The 21,108-nt window shown below is 38.6% G+C and overlaps 1 protein-coding gene across 3 annotated transcripts in view; it reads left to right on the top strand.

Annotated features, from left to right (window-relative positions):
- Nucleotides 1–21,108, top strand: part of FRS2 (fibroblast growth factor receptor substrate 2) — a 90,867-nt gene that overhangs the window by 31,399 nt on the left and 38,360 nt on the right. The window contains exons 1-3 of one of the 3 annotated variants that reach the window (XM_040981848.1): nt 14,418–14,460; nt 17,251–17,346; nt 18,217–18,259. The gene's annotated coding sequence lies outside the window, so the exon portion shown is untranslated. Of the gene's footprint in view, nt 1–14,417; nt 14,461–16,963; nt 17,347–18,216; nt 18,260–21,108 lie in introns of those variants that run through there. The other 2 variants (XM_040981841.1, XM_040981838.1) reach the window with 2 other exon arrangements.

The following is a 21,108-nucleotide window of genomic DNA, read 5'->3' as shown; positions in this document are numbered from 1 at the left end:
GGCTTTCATTTTTTTTGAAAGTCAGAATCACAAAGAGGGAGAAACGGAGATCTTCCATCCACTGGTTCACTCCCCAAATGGCTATAACACTTAGAGCTGGCCCAGTGTTACAAGCACTTTGGCCATCCTCATCTGCTTTCTCAGTCACATGAGCGGGGAACTGGATTCGAAGTGGAGTAACTGGGACTTGAAATGGTCCCCAAATGGGTTGCTGGCATCATTGTCTGCAGTTTAATATGCTTTGCCACAACACTGGCCTAATTATCTCAATTTAAGGTAAACTTCTATCAGTTGAAAAAAAAAAGACATGTTTAGCCATTGAAATTGGTTGTAAAAAAATTGCTGGTACAGTGATTACAACCTCAAGCCTCACCCCTTCTTTTCTTTTTAAAAGAATAAGACAATGTAAATACATAGCACAATTGTCAGGCCATAATGCCTTATAATGTATTAATTTTTGAGGGGCTCTTCAAAAGTTCACCGGAAATCTTATATTAATGAAAAAACATGCAGTGGACTTGAAAAAAAATTTTTGCCTCAAAAATTTTAATTCCATTTTTATGAACTCTTTGAATACTCTTCTATGGTGCCGTATAACCTACCAGTCATTCGTAACTGGTTTTGTTGGTGCAGAATGGTATTCATGACAGTTAACCAACCATTTTGAAATGTACTGTTATAAATTGGGAATTGCTATAGAAGTAAATGGTTCTGGTAAAAATGTCAAAAGAAAGCTTGCTATTTTTTTGCCATTGATTAATCTTGAATGTACTTGAGTCTATAATAGAAGATATGATATGTGAATGTATTTCTTTTGAATTGTATCAGGGATTTTAAAGTCATTTTAGGCAACATTCAGCTTTAGCACAAGCAAGAACTTTGATGTGAATGTGATCCATTTAAAGAAAATAAAAAGGCTCTACTGCTAATCTGGAGGTTTTTGTAGTTCTGAGCCTCCCATTGTTTGAAGATCTTTTAGAAACAGAATAGAGAGTGTGTACATGTGCTGGATTGTTCTGCACATGCCTATAATGGCTGGAGCCAGGATTGGAAATGCAGTCCACATCTCTGGTGTAGGGAATGTAACTACTTGAATGGTCACAGTTGCCTTCCTAGGTGGAACTGGGAGCATGGCCGGGACTGAAACTCAGTCACTTGATATGAGGATGTCCCAAGCGGTGTCTTAAATTGCTCAACCAAGTGCCCATCTTTGCATCAAGATTCTTGAACTTCAGCTGGTATAAGTGGTTTTGTGGAAAGAGGTGATTGGAATTGTTCATATCAACTGAAATAGTTCTCCATCATAATCAGTCTGCTGTTGGCATTTCATTGTAATTTATTAAAACAGTTTGGTTGTCAATACATTTACTGTGCTACAAGCATTCTTTAATGGATAGCACCAATATGGGCATTTATAAACACATGTATGGAGTAACTGTATGGAGAAACACCTTTCTTTCCTTTCCTTAGTCTTTAATGTTTTGGGGATATAGGTTTGTGGAACATTTCTTTGCTTTTATGGTGGTGAGAGAATAGCATTTATTATCCAGCTCCCCTTTGAATACTAATTCCCTAAAATAAATACACATAGTATGAATTCATCTGTTTAATGAAATGGTGTGCTGGTAAGTTCTAATACTTTTCTCAAACCTGGGCAAAGTTTTGTATAATTATACCAGGAAACAGTGTGTCCCATAAGCTTTTGTTTATGTTTTTTAAATATACAGGTGGTCTTAGTTACTTCTAAATAAGAATACCACTTAGAAGACATGTAGTGGAGCATAAAAAGTTCTGTTAGACGTGGAACCATGTGTCTGCCAACAACTCAACATTTTGAGAGCAGATAGCATCCCATTTCCAATTTGGGATTGGGTACATAAATATCCCCGGGCTGCAAATAGGCATAGTCAATTGCACCATCAAGAATCTTTTGTGTATTTACAGTGGAGAAAAAGTCTTCATTGAGTTTTTGTGTGTGGAAAAATGTGAAGCTCAGAGTGCTGTTAGCATACTAGATGGGCCCTCCTACTTTGTGGTGATCACTCTGATTAATCTTCGGTGTGGATTCTAAGAATGTTTCTGCACATGCAGTCCTTGTCTTTTTTTTTTCCCCTGTTTTCATCTTTAGTTAATTGGAACCTGCCCCTACTTCTTGTTCCAGAAGTGTTTCATTAATTTTTCTTCTTTTTATTTCTATATTTTGTTTAATTAGTGTTTTTATATTAACATAAAATTTTCTCCTAGTGCTTCAGAAAATTGTGAGACAGTAAAGTTGTCTTCAGATGTCCTTTATTTTCACTGTTTGAATTGGCTTGTATGACATGCTTAGTTTGCGTAAATTTTTCTTTCTGGAGGACTCTCTGCTAACATTAACACTTCTGGGAATTGTTTCAAGCTGTAATTTATTGTCTTAATGCTAATTAGAGCTCCAGAAGTCTGGTAGAGTTTTGGTTTTTGTTCTATATCCCCAAAGAGTATATTTGATTTTGTTGTTTTGATTGGATTCTATACCATTTGAATTGGTTTGATCCCAGATCCTTCATAAAATTCTAAGCAGCTTTTAGGAGTCTCTCCAGGTTATCCAATCGTTTAGAACAGTACTACAGAATGTTATGCTGATATATCTGCAAAGTACTTTTATAAGCACTCTTTAGAGAAAAATGATTGAATTTTTTTTTTTTTTTTAATTTGGAAGGCAGAAGTGGTGACAGAGACAGAGAGTTTCCACCTACTGGTTCGCTCCCCAAATGCTTACAGCAGCCGGGGCTGAGGCAGGCTGAGATGAAGACTGCTCCTGTCCTGTGGGCCTGTTGTAGTTCAGTATTGCACGACAGCTGCTTTAGAAGGTGGAAGTTGTCTTTGGCTCCCTTATACCTCCTTTGAAAAAGAAAAAAATTTCCTTTACTCTTCACAGTTGCCTGTAAATACACATAACAATATTATTAATAGGAAAAAACAAGTTGTACTCTTCTGTGTGCTAAGCAGGATCATTTATTCAGCTGTGAATCCCTGTGGAAGGCATAGGACTCTTCTGACCTAGGATATGGGAAAGCAGGAGTAAGTGGGAATATACGAGGCGGTGGCTCTTAGGTGCTGGACTGCTGAGTGTTTTCCAGTTTCTGTTGAGTGCTGATCTAATCTGAGTTAGCAGTGCTTGGGAACCATGAGGACCATTTACAGTTGTCGAAAACAACTAAGGTAGTGTTATAATTTGTTAGAGTACTAAGTTTATGATTAGTATCTACACGAGGGTACTTCAGAAGTTCATAGAAAATGAAATTGTAAAAGATAATTTTTAGTGCAAACATTTTTTGCAATGCATGCAAGGAATCTTCAAAAGACTCATAAAAATATGTTTGCATTATGGAAAAGTAGTTTATAGATTTTAAAATATTTTGTGCCAAAATGAATATATTTATTTCAGAAAAAGAAATCCATCACATCTACTAGTTCAGTCTCCAAATACTCATGATAGCCAGGAGTGGGCTGTGTTGAGCTTTGGAGCCAGGAATGTAATCTGTCTCTTACGTGAGTGGCAGAACAGCGTTATCTGAGTTACCACCATTGCCTCCTAGGGTCTGCATTAGCAGAACCTAGAGTCAGGAACCAGAACTAAATATTGAACTCTAGTGTCCCTGGTGTGTTGTGTGGGTATGTTAATTGCTAGGCTAGATGCCTACCCCTAAACGATTAATTCTGTTTCCCAACACATTTCTTTTTTCTTCTTCTTCTTCTTTTTTTTTTCGAACAAAAGAACACAAGTGTATTATCTTGAAGTTCTGTGGGTCGAAAGTGGGCTGTGGCTTTCATAAGCTAGCATTGAGGTGTTGGCAGGTGGCACTCCTATCTGGCATAACTGAGGGAGGGAATCTGTTTGCATTCTCCTTGACGTTGGTGGAGTTCAGTTCCTGCTAGTTGTAGGGATGAGGGCTCTATTTCCCTGCCCAGCACATTGCTTAAAGTATCCTCTTACAGCATAACTTGTACATTTCACAAATGTCAGTTAATAGCTTTTTGCCTTGTTTTCATTCCCTAATTATATGCTTTTTTACTTTGTTTTCATTCTCTATTCGTGTAACTGTCAGCTTATAGCCAGAATAATTTAGATAAAACGTCGGAAAGGTCTAGATATGAAGCAGATCTCTCCCTCTCTTGTTCTCTCACATAGTTGATATTTAGTGATAGCTACTGGGATTTTTCTTACTTGTTGTTATCTCTCGCTCTTGTCTAATTATTTGGGTGTGCAGGGTAAGCAGTGTTAACATATAGAATACTCTAAGCCTTTTGATAATTATTTGCAAATTTACTTGATTTATACATGAAATTGAGCAACTGTATCTTGTAGATTGCCTAGTCTATTAGAACTGCTGGAAAAGTAAAGCAAGGCTAATGGTTTTTATATGATAAGAGCTTTGTTAGTACTTTAAAGATCTATCCATTTTTATTGGAAAGTCAGATCTACAGAGAGGAGAGACAAAGAGAAAGATCCTCCATCCATTGGTTCACTCCCCAAGTGACCATAACAGCCTTTACTGAGCCAATCCGAAGCCAGGATCCAGGCACTTCCTCTGGGTGCAGAGTCCCAAGGCCTTGGACCATCCTTCACTGCTTTCTCAGGCCACAAGCAGGGAGCTGAAAGGGAAGTGAGAGGCTGGGATACAAACCAGAGCCCATATGGGATCCCTGTACATGCAAGGGAAGGACTTTAGCTACTAGACTACTGCACTTGGCCTATTCATTAGTGTTTTAAAAATTCAATAGATTTTAATGTAGTTACTCATGGTTTTTAACCTTATGCTTTAAAACATTTTCTTCTCTGGTTTTGCTGTGCAGGAGGTTAATTCGATTGTATTTAGCTGGTGGATTTATGCCCACAAAAATGTGCAAGTTGGTATAGTTTTTGCAAATAAGATTGTTTCCTGTTTTCTTCTGCATGTTTAGTACTTTGTGTATTTTTCCAGGAGGTAGCCTTTCAGTTTGTATTATTTGACTTAAATTCACTTCTGCTGGGCCTGGCATGGTAGCCTAGTGGTTAAAGTCCTCGCCTTGCACACACCAGGGTACCATACAGGTACCAGTTCTAATCCTGGCAGTTTAGCTTCCCTTCCAGCTCCCTGCTTGTGGCCTGGGAGAGCAGTGGAGGACAGCCCAAAGCTTTGGGACCCTGCACCCATGCAGGAGACCTTGGCTTTGGATCGGCTCAACTCTGGCTGTTACAGCCACTTGGGGAGTGAATCAGCAGATGGAAGGTCTTCTCTCTGTATATCTGACTTTCCAATAAAAAAAATCTCTTAAAGGTAAATAAATAAATTCACCTCTGCCATCATCAGTCATTCAATATGTAAAAATTTGGAATTATACCAAGAGATACAAATAATAAAAGCTTTTATAACATATGCATGAATATATTCCTTGGGGAATAAATAAAATAAAACCTGTATTAAAAGAGTTTTAAGTAGGCTTTAGAGTTGCTCTCTGCTCAGTTTCTGTAGTGAATTGTCTATTGTACCAGTTAATATATTATGCTATATGAAAAGCATTTAGCATGATTAACCTTAGAATCCCTGAAAGTTCAAGGAATTGATAGAAATCAATAATAGCTTGAGAAAATTATATATACTTAATTTAGACAGCTTTAGGGCCTTTAACATCATGACAAAAATCTATTTTCCTTCTCAATTATTCTTTTAAATTTTAAAATCAATTTTTTTTTTTTTAGTTTAAAGTCAGTTATGTTGCAGGTTTTATTAACACATTCATTTCCTTATCATTTTTTTCCTCAATATTTCCTGCTCCCAACCTTTGTGGCTGTTTTATGTCTGTTACCTGTGGGACATGTGCTAGCACTTTTTAGGAAGTGAGAAGTGATTTTAAGGAGAAACTACTGCTCAGAAATGTCTTTAACAGTTTGTTGTTAGGATGTGGTTGAGGCATTTCCTCTTCAGTGCCACTCTTCTTTGCGTTAGTTTCTGCCCTAGGCAGAACTAATTGTGCCTTCTGAGTCTTAACACCTGTGCTCAAGTACTTATTCTTTCTACTTTAGACCTGTCTACACTGGATATCTGGTGAATTTGGAAACAATGAATGATTTTACTCATTTTTGCCTTACACTCAGTCCTTCCCACTCTGATAAACCATGTAATCATCATCAAAAATAAAACCTGGGGGCCCAGCATGGTGGCGTAGTGGCTAAAGTCCTCACCTTGATTGTCCTGGGATCCCATATGGGCACTGGTTCTAAGTCTGGCAGCTCTGCTTCCCATCCAGCTCCCTGCTTGTGGCCTGAGAAAGCAGTGGAGGACGGTCCAAATTCTTGAGACCCTGCACCTGTGTGGGAGACCCAGAGGAAGTTCCTGGCTCCTGGCTTTGGATCGGCGCAACATCAGCCATTGCAATTACTTGGGGAGTGACTCATCGGATGGAAGATCTTCCTCTCTGTCTCTCCTCCTCTCTGTATATCTGCCTTTCTGATAAAAATAAGTAAATCTTTTAAAAAAAAGGAAAAATTGAAAAAAAAAGATTTACTTATTTTTATTGAAAGTGAAAATTTACATAAAGGAGATGCAGAGAGAGATCTTTCCTCCTCTGGTTCACTCTGCAAATGGCCTCTGTGGTCTAAGCTGAGCCAGTCTGAAGACAGGAGCTTCTTCTGGCTCTCTCTCACAGGTGCAGGGTCCCGAGGTTTGGACCATCACTTTGCTGCTTCCTAGGCCACAAGCAGAGAGCTGGATCGGAAGTAGAGCAGCTGGGACATGAACCGGCGCCTATATTATAAGACAGGGTGTATATAAGACAGGATGCTGTCACTTGTTGATGAAGAATAATCCTTTTGAGCCACTGATCTAGCCCCCTTTGCATCCTGTTTTCTAAGAAGCTTATTAACATTGTGTTTTTTGATCATTAAGAGCAGCTGAAAACTGTACCAAAAGTGTATTAAATGCTTTTGCTTGAGATACAATACCTTGCGGTGGTTAGGGGCAAGGCCAGAACACCTAAGTTCAAGCTTTTTTGCTTCCCTATGTGTCAGTTTCTTTACCTATGCCTGGAGATGATACCTGCTGTATAACTTTGTGGGAATTAAGTTAGTACTTAAAACTAACTGAAGTGTGAGCTTGATCTCTTGCCCAGTGTCTTTTAGTCGATCTGTTACGCATCTTTATATTACTTGATATAATAACATTAGAATCTGTGACAGATTTTTATAGTGTTTAAAATATATAGGGCTTGAAAATTCTTTGCATATAAATATATTCTAAAATTATCTCCTGGGACAATAATAGATTATGGCTTTTTTAAGCTTAAATTTCCCCTCAAGTCGAGTTTCATTGATTGTTCTGGTTTATTTCCTTCCTGAAGGCCAATTATAGCTAAATGAAGTGAACAGTAACCTGAATATTTTATTATTTTCGTAGTAAGAGAGAAGATGAAGCCTAGAAGTGGGTTCCTGGGCTCTTTTTCCACTTATTTCCTGCTAGTTCAAAATGTTTACATCTCTTAGCAGCCGCCATTCTCTAGGATCTGCAGTTGGGCTCTCTACACTCACTCAAGCACAATGTTTAACTTTAATCTTACCCCAGGATGCCAGCTTAGTCTGCCCACCACTGCCCATGCTTCCTATCCTAACACTGCTTTCCCTGGGCCAGCAGAATCTAGGCCCTTCTTATACTGTGTTGCTCTGTGGGGCTAGTGCTTGCCTCTTGTCTTACAGGGAGATGGGTTTTAGGAACATTAACCATCTTTACTGGAGTGCTGTTGGTACAGAAAGAGGATGGGCTGGAAATGGAAGTACACAGGTTATGTTATTTAGGTAAGAAACTGAGAGAAGTTATCTTTTCAGTGTTACATAACCGATTGACTGTTATTTTCTTTAATATACACAGATATTCAAACTCGGAAGCATAGAAAAATACATTGAATGGTGTGCTCTGTTCTAGGAAGGGTTTTAGACAGACCATCAACATATTTGATATTTGACATAATTTGTTTGGACAAAACGCTCTACTCAGTTTTCTTTGCAGCGAGTATATGCTGAGGGAAGGGAAACCTCTTTCAGTTGTCCTTGAACATTTGTGCATATGCTGGACATGGTAGATGCAGCAAAGAATAAGACATAGTTGTTTAAATCACAATCTCAGCATCTTTTCAGTAACATTTAGATGTGATGACAGATTGAATGTGTACTTTTGGTCCCAGAATTCCATTTATAGTATTTAGTAAATGTGATGGACATGTGCACAGAAATTAATGTTCAGGGTGTCCACCAAGCTATCACAGAGCAATGCAAAGTAAGAGTTTGGGCATATCCATTATGCTTTCCAGAGTTTCACTTAGAAACATGGTATTACTTGAGTGATTTAAATATCAGAGCTGACCTGTTTATGGTGGAGGTGGTTAAAGAATGAGATCAGTTGATTTCCTTTGCTTTGTAGAGGGTTGGCATATTGTTCAGATCCAAATTTGAGCCTCAGTTGTCCCAGTTGGAATGGTGATGGCTGGCTGAAGTGTGGATCCTACCACCCTCATGGGGAAGATCGAGACTGAATCCTTCCTGGTTTCAGTCTGGCTTATCCGCATCAGTTACATTTAGGGGATGAACCAGTAGATGGGGAATTTTTTTTTCTCCAACTTAAAAGTAAAAATAAAGTAAATATTTAAAAAGCTCAGTGATTTTTTGCCTGTAATAATATCCTATTATCACTATTTCTCTTTGTATTCATTCCCTCCATAGATTTGCTGTACATGCTTCAGTCAGTCAAAACCAGGATTGGCAGGCAGTGTTTTATGTGATCAGATAATTCACATTGTTTTGTAATTTTTACCACCCTGTTTTACTAGGTTTTTGCCAAAATCTACAGAGCTGTTCCCTGTGCCCCATGTCTGCCGGTTGTAAAGGAGAGGAAATAGCAGCGTGTGTGTGTTGGATTTGCCATCTTTGTGGTCTCTTTATATGTAACCTCTCCACCCCATTCTTTCTTACTTTGATGTACTACTTGTTCTTGCACTTATTTTGGTAGGAGACTTTCTTCTAAGTGCTTTGGCTATTATTGTTTTCATAATATAAATTATTGTTCATAATAGGAAAGTAATTTAGAATCAGCTGTAAGTACTTTTTAGCACTGTTTTTTCCAGCTACTCATAAAACACAGACTGTTAGTTTGTAAGGCTAACATGGGTATGTGGTATTTACAGAAGACTTAGCTTTTGTTTGAACTTTTTCTTCTTAATCTCCTAAATAGAAAGCTCCTGCTGTGTTTCATATAAGAGTATCCAATATAAATGAACTTTATCATAAGGTATTATAGTCTCCTTTAAAAGGTTTGCAAATTATGATCAGAAAATTTTAAACACTTTGTTTTTGAGAATTTGGAAAGGCAGAGAAACACAGAAATCCCTTTTGTATCTCCTTCCCTAAGCACCTGCAGTGTCTGGGCCTCAGGTTTGAGGCTGGAGATGGGAACCTGGAATATAACCAGGACTTCGGCTGTCTGAGCCATCACGACTGCCTCCAGAGGTCTGTATTAACAAGCACTGGAGGGCCTGGTGCAATGGCTCAGTGGCTAGATCCTCACCTTGCAAGTGCTGGGATCCTGTATGTGCACTGGTTCGTTTCCCAGTTGTTCCACTTCCCATCCAATCCCCTGTTTATGACCTGGGAAAGCAATCGAGGATGGCCCAAAGCCTTGGGACCCTGCACCCATGTGGGAGACCAGGAGGCAGCTCCTGGCTCCTGGCTCCTGGTTTTTGGATCGGCTCCCCTCTGGCCATTGTGGCCATTTGGAGAGTGAACCAGCAGATGGAGGATCTTTCATTCTGTAAATCTGATCTGCCTTTCCAATTAAAATTAATGAATGAATTTTTTTTTTAAAGAAGCTGCAGTCAGATGCCAAAGGCAGCAATCATAATCATCATAAATCATTTAGTTATCATTATCATAAATCAAGAACTTTATTTTGCAAAATATATAGAGTTGGGTTTAAAACTTGGTTTTAGTGTATCTTTTATTATTCAGTCCAAGAATATTTCATGTGGTTGTCAATTCGTGTTGACTTGTTTAAAAGGCAAGAGGGAGATGTTTTAAGACTTACACTTCGCTTAGAGTTAAGAGGTAAATTGCTTAGCTCACAGAATCTCATCTATGTGTCTATAATGCAAAATCATTATGAAACCCAATTTCTATGACTTAGTCTTCCAAATAGTGAAAATGAAGATATTCACTATAAATTTTTAATACATTAGCTGTACATCAGACATCAATATGCATTTCCAAATGCTTGGGTCTCTTTTTTTAGAATTTTGATCTGAAAAAAAATAATTTTTTAAGGTTTGCTCTTTAAAAAATTGCTCTTTTATTTATTAAAACATAAACTAGTTACTCTTATCTATAGAGCATGTGTTGCATAATCCCCAGTGCCTGTCTGACGCTGGATGGTACCAAACCCTGTGTGTGCTTAGTTTCTGTGTGTTTAAACCTTGGATAAAGTTTATTTTATTAACTAGTTGCAGTAATGAGCTCAACAACTAGCTATTAATGAATGGAATAATTACAGCAATATGCTGTAATAAAATTGTCAGTAGCTCTGCTCTTGTGCATCAGGGCTCTTATTAAGTGAAGTGGAGTCACTTGAAACCCAGGCAAAGTGATAGAGCCACAGTTAATCTGAAAACTGAGATGGCTGTCCAGTAGCAGGTGGATAGTATTTACAGTATGGTTATACTATACTAAGGGATAGACTTTCCGGACAATGCAGGATTTTAACATCTTGCTTAGAATGATGTGCAGTTTTAAACCTCAGAATTGTTTATGAATTTTCCAAGAAAAACTGAATATGAAGGGAGACTTACCATAGTTTCATCTCGCTGTGGTAATTGGCTCCTGAAACTCTCGAGAAAGAATTTAGTTCCTAGCGTCACCCTTTCCCCAATCCTTGGAACACATTTATACTGACAAGCAATAAAATTAAGAGATTTGAGCTTTAACATTCAAGACACTGTGAAAAAGCATTACCAAGTAATGAAGTAGTCCTGCAGGGAAGGCTGTGAGGGCAAGTGTGCGCCAGTCTGTGACAAGCTGGCACTGACTGACTTCGCACTGTTTTAACAGAGGACTGAACAGTTTGCCAGTTGTTGTTTACTGAGTTATTTGTCGAATCAAAAGAGGGATATTTATGGCTTTTTGATATTTTTTGCGTTTGTGACATTCAGGGAACAGGGGTAGTTACTGTTTTATGAAATACACTCATGTACAAAGTGTCTACTAGCAAGAAAGCTGTTGGGCATTTATAGGTTGGTTTCAGCCATACTGGAATAATTCCTCTTGCTGTAATGAAAGCTGCTTTCACATATTTAATTTTCTGTGTCCTCACTTCTTGATCCGATGTTCCTTTGAAATAAACTAAAGGTGCCTATACATTTCTCACTTTCTAAGCTAGGAAATTATATGTAGTTTACAAAACTACAGGAATAATTTGTAAAAATTCATCACACAATTAATTCATTGGTTGAAAGTAAGCAACGCATTTTGTGGTTAGGGAGATTGAGAATAGTCTGCCTCCCTGCTGCCTTGGGCATAGGGCAGGAGAGCACGAATGTAACCCTTATCTGATGGTTCATCTGGGATTCTTGAAGGCAGTCAAAACCAACACAAGCTTATCATGTATTTTTACAAGGATTGAGTAGAGCTTGGTGGCTCATCGATTCGGGGCTAATAGGCAGGCAGAAACAACATCCAAAATCATGTGTATAACTGTTTCCTTGAGAACGCCAGTACCGTCCAGAGACAGATAGATGGCATGACTTGCTCCAGTGACACTGCTGAATCTGGTGACTACGTACCCCTCCTGCTTGACCTTCTTACAGTTGCTCCACCATTAGAATGAGAGCAAAGTACTTCTGCTGCTTCTCTAGTTACCCATTCCCAGGCTGGGGTAAGCATGCGTGATTGGCAAACTATGCATCTTAGGTATGTAGGAAATATGGGGAAGTGTTTAACCTGCTAAAATTACAAAATCGATGACGTTTTCAAAGTTAAGATGTAAAAGAGTGGCTTTCTAAAATCAAAGTGGGAGAAATTCAGACAAATGAAAAGAATGGTAGATGCTCACTGCATCTGCTATTGTGGATGCATTGTCTGTTGAGCTTGTACCGTATGTCAGACATCAAGAAAGTGTGTCACTAGCATTATTTGCATGTCATCCTCACAGTCTTTGGTGGCTTCATTTCAGAAGTGAAGAAATGAGTGAAGAGAAAGCTGTGTGCTGAGATCAGCAGTTAGCTGGAGCAGTCAGGACTCGAAGTTGCAGTTGGGCTCGCTAAGCCTGTGTTCACAGCCACTGCATTGGACCTACTCCCGGAATGCTGCTTTTTCTGGGATACTTAGCCTCTGTAAACGCCTCTGTTAGATTGACTGCACCACAGTTATTTAGCTCTTGTGTCTAGTGTATGTAAGTGTTAGGCATTTAAAGATAATTGAAAACTGTAGTTTTAATTTTTATTCTATTTTAAACTAATGTTGAGTACTTTCTGATCATTTTTCTCATTTTATGATGTTTTGTAATTCATTTTGGTGGGGGCTATTCCTCTTCTCTTTCAAGAGGACATCTTTAAGTATCCTTTGTAGGGTAGGTTTGGAAGAGGCATATTCTTTTAACTTTTCTTTACTATGGTAAAATTTTATTTCATCTTCAAAGACAAAGGAAAGCTTGCTGGGTACATTGTTCCTGGGCAAACGTTGTTTTGCTTTTAGAATCTGGGATGTATGTTGTTCCATTCTCTTGCCTGTGGAGTTTCATGTGAGAGGTTTTCTGTGAATTTAATTGGCATTCCTTTATACATCAATTGATTTTTTTCACATGCACATTTGAAGATTTTTTCCCTATACTCAATTGACGAGAGCTTGATGTGCTGTGGTGAAGATCACTTTTGGTCAAGCCTGTTGGGAGTTCTGTGCCCCTCCTGGATACAATTCTTTCTCCAGATTAGGGAAGTTTTCTTATTTCATGAAGTACATTTAAAAATTTATTTTATGTTATTCTTTTAAAGATTTATTTTACCTTTATTGGAAAGTTAGATGTACAGAGAGACAGAGAACAATATCTTCCATCCAATGACTCACTCCCCAAGTGACTGCAACGGCCGATGCTGCACCGATCTGAAGCCAGGAACCTGGAGCCTCTCCCCAGGTCTACCATGCAGATGCAAGATCACAAGGCTTTGTCCAGTCCTCCACTGCGGGAAGCAGGGCTGCCGGGATACAAATCCACACCCAAATGGGATCCTGGTGCCTGCAAAGAGAAGACTTTAGCTACTAGGCTATTGTGCTGGGCCCTTAAGTACATTTTTAAACCCAACTTTTTTTGCACCTTCTGGAACTCATAGCTCTTATATTTGGCTTTTTAATTGTGTCTTTTGATTTCTTTAAGCTTGACCCAGCTCTTCTTCCAGTTTTTTGATTGTTTCTCCCTGGTGACAGGAAGTATCTTCCAATTCTGAGATTCTTTTTTCTGCCTCCTTCATTCTATTATTGAGACTTTCCATGGATTTTTTTTAAAGATTTATTTATTATTTTTTATTGGAAAGGCGGATATACAGAGAGGAGAGACAGAGAGGAAGGTCTTCCATCGGATGATTCACTCCCCAAGTGAGCGCAACAGCCGATGCTATGCCGATCCGAAGCCAGGAGCCTCTTCCAGGTCTCCCACACGGGTGCAGGGTCCCAAAGCTTTGGGCCGTCCTCGACTGCTTTCCCAGGCCACAGGCAGGGAGCTGGAAGGGAAGCGGGGCTGCTGGGATAGAACCGGTGCCCATATGGGATCCCGAGCGTGCAAGGCAAGGACCTCATCCACAGCCCCCTCATTCTTAACCATCTGAGATTGTGAGGCAGATTTTTCCTTAAATGTTAATATTTGCTAAAACTTCCCAAGGCATAAGAATCTAAAAGACTTACATACCCAAGCCTTTGAGAACTTTAATTTGATCAATCTGTCGAGTTTCTCCTCTGTGCCAACCAGTAAGTTACAGTGAGGTTTAAGTGGCATACTTTTTTTAGACATGGTGATAATTTGTTTGAGGGCATTTTGTTTTCTCCAAATAATTGAAGACACTAATGTCGCAAGGCCACATTTCTTGGATAACTTATTTCTGATGTTGATTTGGAAAGCAGAGAGACAGAAACAGATCAATATATTGGCTCACTCCCAAATGCCCACAGCAGCTGATGCTGAGCCAGGAGCTTTAAACTTGACAGTGGGTCTCTCATATGGATGGTAGTGACTCTACAACTAGAGCCATCACCTGCCGCCTCCCAGGATGTGTGTTAGCAGAAGCAGAGTTGCCATGTGGGCCTCCCAAGAGTGGCATCTCAGCTGTAAGACCAAGCACCCATACTGAGCAGATTTCTTAAATGTGCCTTTCAGATGGAAAAAAATGAGTACTAAAATAAGCTTATGTCAGGATCTAGCACATGTAAGTTGCTCTACAAAGGTAACTTTAATATCACTATTTTTTCCCCATCTAGTTGAACTTTCTAAAGTTTAATTTCCAGATTAGTAAGGGGGTATAGCTGCATAAAAAAAAAAATATCCAAGAGCTTTTCTCTGTTCTCAAATAAAGAAGATTTGAACATTAAATTTCAACATCCAACTCTTGGAATTCCTGCTGATTGTTTTCATTGTATTCTTGGTTTATTTTTATACCTAAGGTCTGATAGGCATATAATATGTGCTTTGTGAACCTTAAACTAAGTGAAAAGATTGTTCAGATGAAAGGTATGTGGATAAATTGGTTTGGGGGCAATTCTAGACAATTCTTGCCAGAACTGGTATCTTTGTTTCAGTCTTCAGGGACTATTAAATGTAATCACCAAGTCAGCTTACTATTTTCTCTGTTGCTGGCTATCTCTCTCAGACTCTGAAGTGTCAGCCACAAGGTGCTTTCAAGGCAGAGTAGGCCTCTAAGACCAGGGAGAGTATGTTTATTTGAAGAAAGAAATAATTAAGTTGAAACATCATAGCTAGCTACTGTGGTAATGTTAAGAGCTAGTTAAGTTCTTTTGATTCTTTCTGATGGCCATGATACCTCATGGTAAAAGGTAAATTATAAGTGACCTTTCCCTGTGATTGTTCCATGGAACTTTATCATGCAATCCCAAACAAAAATCCCTAAAGGCCTGGGGGTAGAGAAAAAAATTGTTTATGTTGCTAGTTGTTTCTTTTATGTTTTAGATTCATTTATTTATTTGAATGAGTTACAGACACACTTGTGGAACTACAATCTCTGCTGGCTCCTCCTAGAACTGAGGATGGTGTCAGGCCTTGCTGGGAAGTTAAGGGGGCACCTCAGATGGGTTGATGTTCCCACTGTTGAGAATGAGAGTAAGATTGAGTGCAGCAGGCGTATGTGTGCACGGCTATAGACTGCACTGGAACAGGTGTGCACTGGGGCAGTGGAGTGACAGATTGGGCTTGACTCCAAACCCCTCTGGTACTCGTGAGAGCCATTTTGGGTATAGACCTGGCCAGACCAGGTCTTGACTTGCACTGAACTACGTGAAAGCTGTGTCTGGGTGTATATCAAGCAATGCTGGGTTACAACAACCAACTACAGGAACCAGAATGGGTGTGGCCAGCTGAGCAAGGCCAGGTCAGGAGGTGGACGAAGTCAACCTGGGCCAGTGACCCATTGGTGTGCGCAAAAACTGCTACCAGAAGGAGACTCTGGAGGAGCTTGGGAAACTCCTTCATTGGGACATAGACCCTGCAGGAAAGTGCAAGAAACAAGGCAAGAAGCAGCCCAAACCCCATGCCAGGTTACAGTACCCACCAGCAGTGCTGGGCCACTGAATGCTTTTCTCTTTACTTTTCTTTCTTTTCTTTTCCTTTCTCTTCTTTTCTTTCATGATCTTTGCATAATTGATCAGGATAGGAAGGGTCGAGGATCGGGATAGTGGGATAGTTTACACATTTTCTTCTTCCTGTTTATGAAGGAGAGAGGGAAACAATAGGAAAACCATGCCCAGCCTCCCAACCACCACATTCCCTGGGCATAGGGAACTGCCACCTGATGTCATCCCAGGGTCCCCATTGTGGAGCATTTTCTGAGTATTCTGCTCATGTGGTTTTGATACTTCTGAGATGCTGCTGATAGTGCCACTCCAAGGATGAGGAAATCCTTCTAAGGTCAATTGGCTGTCATGGTCTACCTCTGAGTCTCCATTCACCCAGAAACTTTGTGTCAAGCTTCACTGGAGAGTTGATCAGTTTGTTCTGCCCTCTTGCCTTTGTAAGCCAGTGGATGCTGCATCCAGGTCCGGCCCTGCTCCACACATGTTCAGCCCTCACATCGGGGAGAGCTGCAGTCCAGTCAGAGTGACCCCCCAATAACCTTCATTGGGATGGTCCCCAGCTCTGATTCCAGTGCCTGCCAGCATATGCAGTGGACTGGTCTGGTCCAGTCCGTCTCATATCTCATTGAGATTTCATATACGCCACTGAATGCATTTCTTAAATATGTATTTATTTATTTGAAAGTGCATTGGAAAGAGAGCAAAAAAGAGCTAGTTTGCTCCCCAATGGCCAGGCTGGTTGAGGCAGAAGCCAGGAGTCAGGAACTCCATCCTGATCTCTCACACGGATAGCAAGAACTTAAGTACTTGGGCCGTCTTCCAGTGCTGTCTTAGGTGCATTAGTAGGGAGTTGGGCTGGAAGCTGGGGAGCTGCAACTAAAACGAGCACTCTGATTGCCAGCAGTGCAAGCAATAGCTTAATCTGGAGTATTATTCCATTACATCCATTATATCCATTGTATCCATTACAAATACCCATAACCATTCTTTCAGTAGCTTTTTATTCAGTACTTAGCGTGACGGTAATTGTTTTAGTTGCTTGAAAATATTAATAAAACTGACAAAATCCTATTTTTGTATTTACATTCTAGGGAGATGTAGACAATAAACAAATAGAATAAATAATTTATTGTGTTCAAAATGTACAGTCTTTGGGCTTCCCAATATGCCTGCTCTTTTTTCTTTGTCCACTTTATGGAGGATACTCAAGAATTGGAAGGCTGGGGTGGCTGAAAGGCATTGAGGATTGAAGAGGTCTTATTCTGAGTGAGCAGCCTCATTCGCAGCCATTAGTAACATTTGTATTAGAAAGTTGCTTGTCATTAATGTAGTTTAATTATCTAAAGACTTTTATGATTTTAGTCAGAATATGTTTAAAAGTTGCATTCTTAATAACTGTACCTTTATTTCAGAAATGACCATGAGGAAGTAGACACACAGATGAAAAAGTGATGAAGCACACCATTTGTCACAAAGTAAGATGCAGCCGTGGCTTTTCAACCAGATTAGTAAGTGTGATCAGATTTTTTTTTCTTCAAATTTTACAGATATTTTCATCTGTTTTGAAAAATATTTAGTATAAAGTGTGGTATTGACTTGTATTTTTGTTTTCACTTTGTATTACAAATCCTAGCAGGTGTGCTACTTATAAAATATGTATGTTCTGTACCTTTTTAAGAATCATAAAGTTCATAAGATAGAATCATAAAGGTGAAAAGATAGAATCACAGCTTCAGGTAAAAATGTGTGGAAAAGACCCATTGTAATATCCAAAATAGTTACTATATTAACTTTAGAATATTTGTTTTTCCTTCCAGTCTTTGTTCCACATATTGGATAAAATTTAGTTTTAATCATGGTGTTAGAAAGAAACATACTTCTTGTACACCTTTAGAAATTAAATTTGTTTCAAATATCTTTTGTTGGAATTAGAACTGTACCATTCTGTGTGTGGTTTCTTACTGGGGTGATGCAGATATTCTGGAATTAGGTAGTGCTGATGGATATGAAACTGCAGAAATGTTAAAACCACTATTTAAAGGAATACATTTTGTAGTATCTAGAAAAATAAATATCCTTCAAGAATACCTGCTCTTGGAGAGATTAACACATAATTAATTTATACATGCTTTATATTATAAATATTATATTTATTTTATATATAACATCATTACAAATTGTACCTTGTAAAAATGGTTTGAGGTTTACTTAATAGAATAAGCATTTTTTAATATTAAAAGTCATTATTGGAGACCAGTCTCTTGGGTTTATCAAGTATCATAATATTCTGAATGTGCTATGCTAGCATCTTATAACTTCATTTTGAAGAGACTGTTTTGAAACTAACATTCCAACTTCTCTACCTGAAAATTTTTTAGGGGCAAAATTGTATCTGTTTTTCTCAGAAGAGAACTCCACAAGGTAAGAAATTGCTTATAATAGTAAAGCAAATATAATTGGATACAGATTTACTCGTTCTTAATTTTTGAGATTCTTAAATTATTTCATTTTTCTTGATTATTAGAAGATTTAAAAAAAATTAGCCACTTTTTTAACATCCTAAAGTTTGTAGTGAAGCACCTGATCTTGTTTGAAGTTAGAGTTAAAAGAAGGTAACAGGAAAAAGCTGTCTCTGAAACAAAAAATGCTTACACCTAGCACCCTTAACAGTGAGATTTTTCTCTTTAAAGAAAAAAAAGTGTTACTTTCTTTTGGTGATGATCATGCTTCTTTTACAAAGGGAAATTATCTAAATGTTTGGGTAGAAATTATCTTAGAGGCTGTAAATTAAAGCAAATTGTTTATTTATCTTCTGTCCATTGGAAATTATATAACTCCTTTGTATAGTTTAGAAAGAGGAATGCTTCATACTAAGTAGACAGTAAAAGATTAAGAATAATATGAATAAGTTTAAACCCATGAACACTTTCAGTGGCTTTTTAGTAGCCGTTGATTTCTGTTATATTCTTTTAGACTTCTGAAGTATAAAATGTTCAGGTGTGTAGCAGTAAAATCTAGATAGACTTTCGCCTGGTAGTTAAGATGCCTGTATCCACGGTGGAGCATCTAGGTTAGCATGCATCCTGACTCCTTCTTCCTGGAGGCAGCTGTGATGGGTCAAGTAATTGGGTTCCTTTCATCCTGTGGAAGATCTTGATTGAGTTCCCAGCTCCCAGCTTTGGCCTGTCTCCAACTCCAGCCATTGTGGACATTTGGGGGATAAACCTATGAATAGGAGCCCTGTTTCTGTGTGAAACTTAAAAATTAAAATAAGGAGAATCTCCGTATTGGTTTATTTACAGTATAACAAGAAAACATTTATCAACCTGAAGAAGTTACTTTGAATGGGGGAGGGGTGTGGCATTGTGATTTGGTGTGACACCAGCATCCCATATGGGTAGCAGTTAATGTGCCTGCTGCTCCCATTTCTGATCCAGTTCCCTGCTGATGCGCCTGGGAAAAGCAGCAGTAGATGTCTCATATGTGGGAGATTAAAAAGAAAGTGGTTTTTGCCTGGCCTGGTGCTGGCCTTTGGAACCATCTGGAGAGTGAACCAGGGATTGAAGATCTTGGTCTCTCTGTCTTCCTCTCTCTGTGTAACTCTTTGAAAATAAATTTTGTTGTTGTTATTATTATTAAAAACATTATTTTAAATTTTAAAGGAATATTTTGGAATAGGTAGTAGTGATCACTAAAGGATAATTATTGACTGGAAATGCTTATAAAATACATTATTCAGATTAGTGACTTTAATCCCTTTTTATTTTTCTGTTTGGATAGCACATATCCTGAAGGCAACGTTGTTCTCTTAGGTACATCTTTTCTCCCTGATTTTGAAACTGCTGTAGATTCATCATACACATTTTTATTCTGGTCCTGGAAATAAAGTATTAAAATGAAGGAACCCGCCGGCTGAGGATGTGGGGAAAGCAAATCACCAAGATGTTTTTTCCTTCCTGGGTTTCTTGTGAAGCTCCTTTTTCCTGTTTTTTTGCATTTACTTCTAAGAGAGTATCAGGAGGTCCTGGAGCCTATGTATGACACTCTCTGTGTTAATGGTTTATGCAGAGATCATCCAGTGTTGTTGTAGGTCTGGAGGGCCTTCAGATATCCCAACTGCTTGGTTTCAGTACTTTGTTCACATTTGAGCTTGTGGAAGGATTTCTTTGGGTAGTAGAGTAAAGGAATACAGATCAGAGATTAAGAAATTTAATGTCTTGGAATATGAACTTTAAATTTTAACAGTGATTTTGTTCTGGAAAAATAGGTAATGATATTAAATGTGGGCCTCTCTGATTTTATGTTAGGATCCTTTGTTTTATATAGTTCAGTGTAAGTAAAGTGGACCTTCCTCCATAAAAACCTAGGTAGTTTTGTAAACAAATGCCGTTATGCTAGATACTTATTTTTGAAGTTCTACTCTTAGCTTTCCATGTGAGATGGCTTAATTTTATTTTTTCAGCTACTTGCTTTTAGGTTATGGAAAAGTATATATACAAAACTCCAAATACATTGAAGCTGCACACAAATTGCTGCCACAGAACAAAAGTGCTGATCAAGTTAAATCAACCCCTATAATGTGTATTGAAAGGAAAAACCTCTCCTCTCTCCCCTAATTTGAAGAACAAGCGTTTTTCCTGCCAAGAGAGACTGACTTTAAATGGCCCAGCTGTCCGTATTAGGAGCGTGGGGTTGCTAAGGTGACCGTGGCAGTTGGGAGAAGAATGCAGCTGAGAGGGCAGTCCTTGATGTGTGAGTTGAGGGAAAGAATGTGGTGTGATTGTGCATCATTCCTGCTAATCACATGCTCACAAAGTGCTATGTGGGCAGCATGTAGAAACTACAAATTTAGTGCTAGGGCTTGTGTGTGGTTGAAATGATCCTGTTTTCATGTGAGCTAGAGGCTTACCGTTCAGGAGGAAAATGTGTACCTTTTTCTGTATGTGTATGTTTGAGGTGAAGGGGGCGTTCTTTGATGCTGGATAAAAAGAAAATTTCTTTTGCTTAATGGGCACGTGTTCTTTTTAAAAAGTGCTTTGTTTAAACAATCTCTTCCCAGCTCATCCTTTTCAGAGTTCTTCTAGTGTATGAATGATGTGTCTTTGTAATTGTTTATATTTCTTTGACATTTTAATTCCAGAATCATTGGAAAGTGCCAAAAATATGTTTTCTACTTGGTGAGTTTTCTTTTTTTTCATTTTTAATAAGGTAAATGCTATTGCATCTTACACAATAAATATTCCCTGAAGCATCCAAAGAGAGATTCTGAC

Source organism: Ochotona curzoniae, unplaced genomic scaffold (assembly GCF_017591425.1).
Source record: "Ochotona curzoniae isolate NIBS_2020 unplaced genomic scaffold, NIBS_Ocur_1.0 contig_1014, whole genome shotgun sequence".
Taxonomy (NCBI): Eukaryota; Metazoa; Chordata; class Mammalia; order Lagomorpha; family Ochotonidae; genus Ochotona; species Ochotona curzoniae.
Note: the sequence above shows the minus strand (reverse complement) of the source record. Positions and strands in the feature narration are given on the sequence as shown.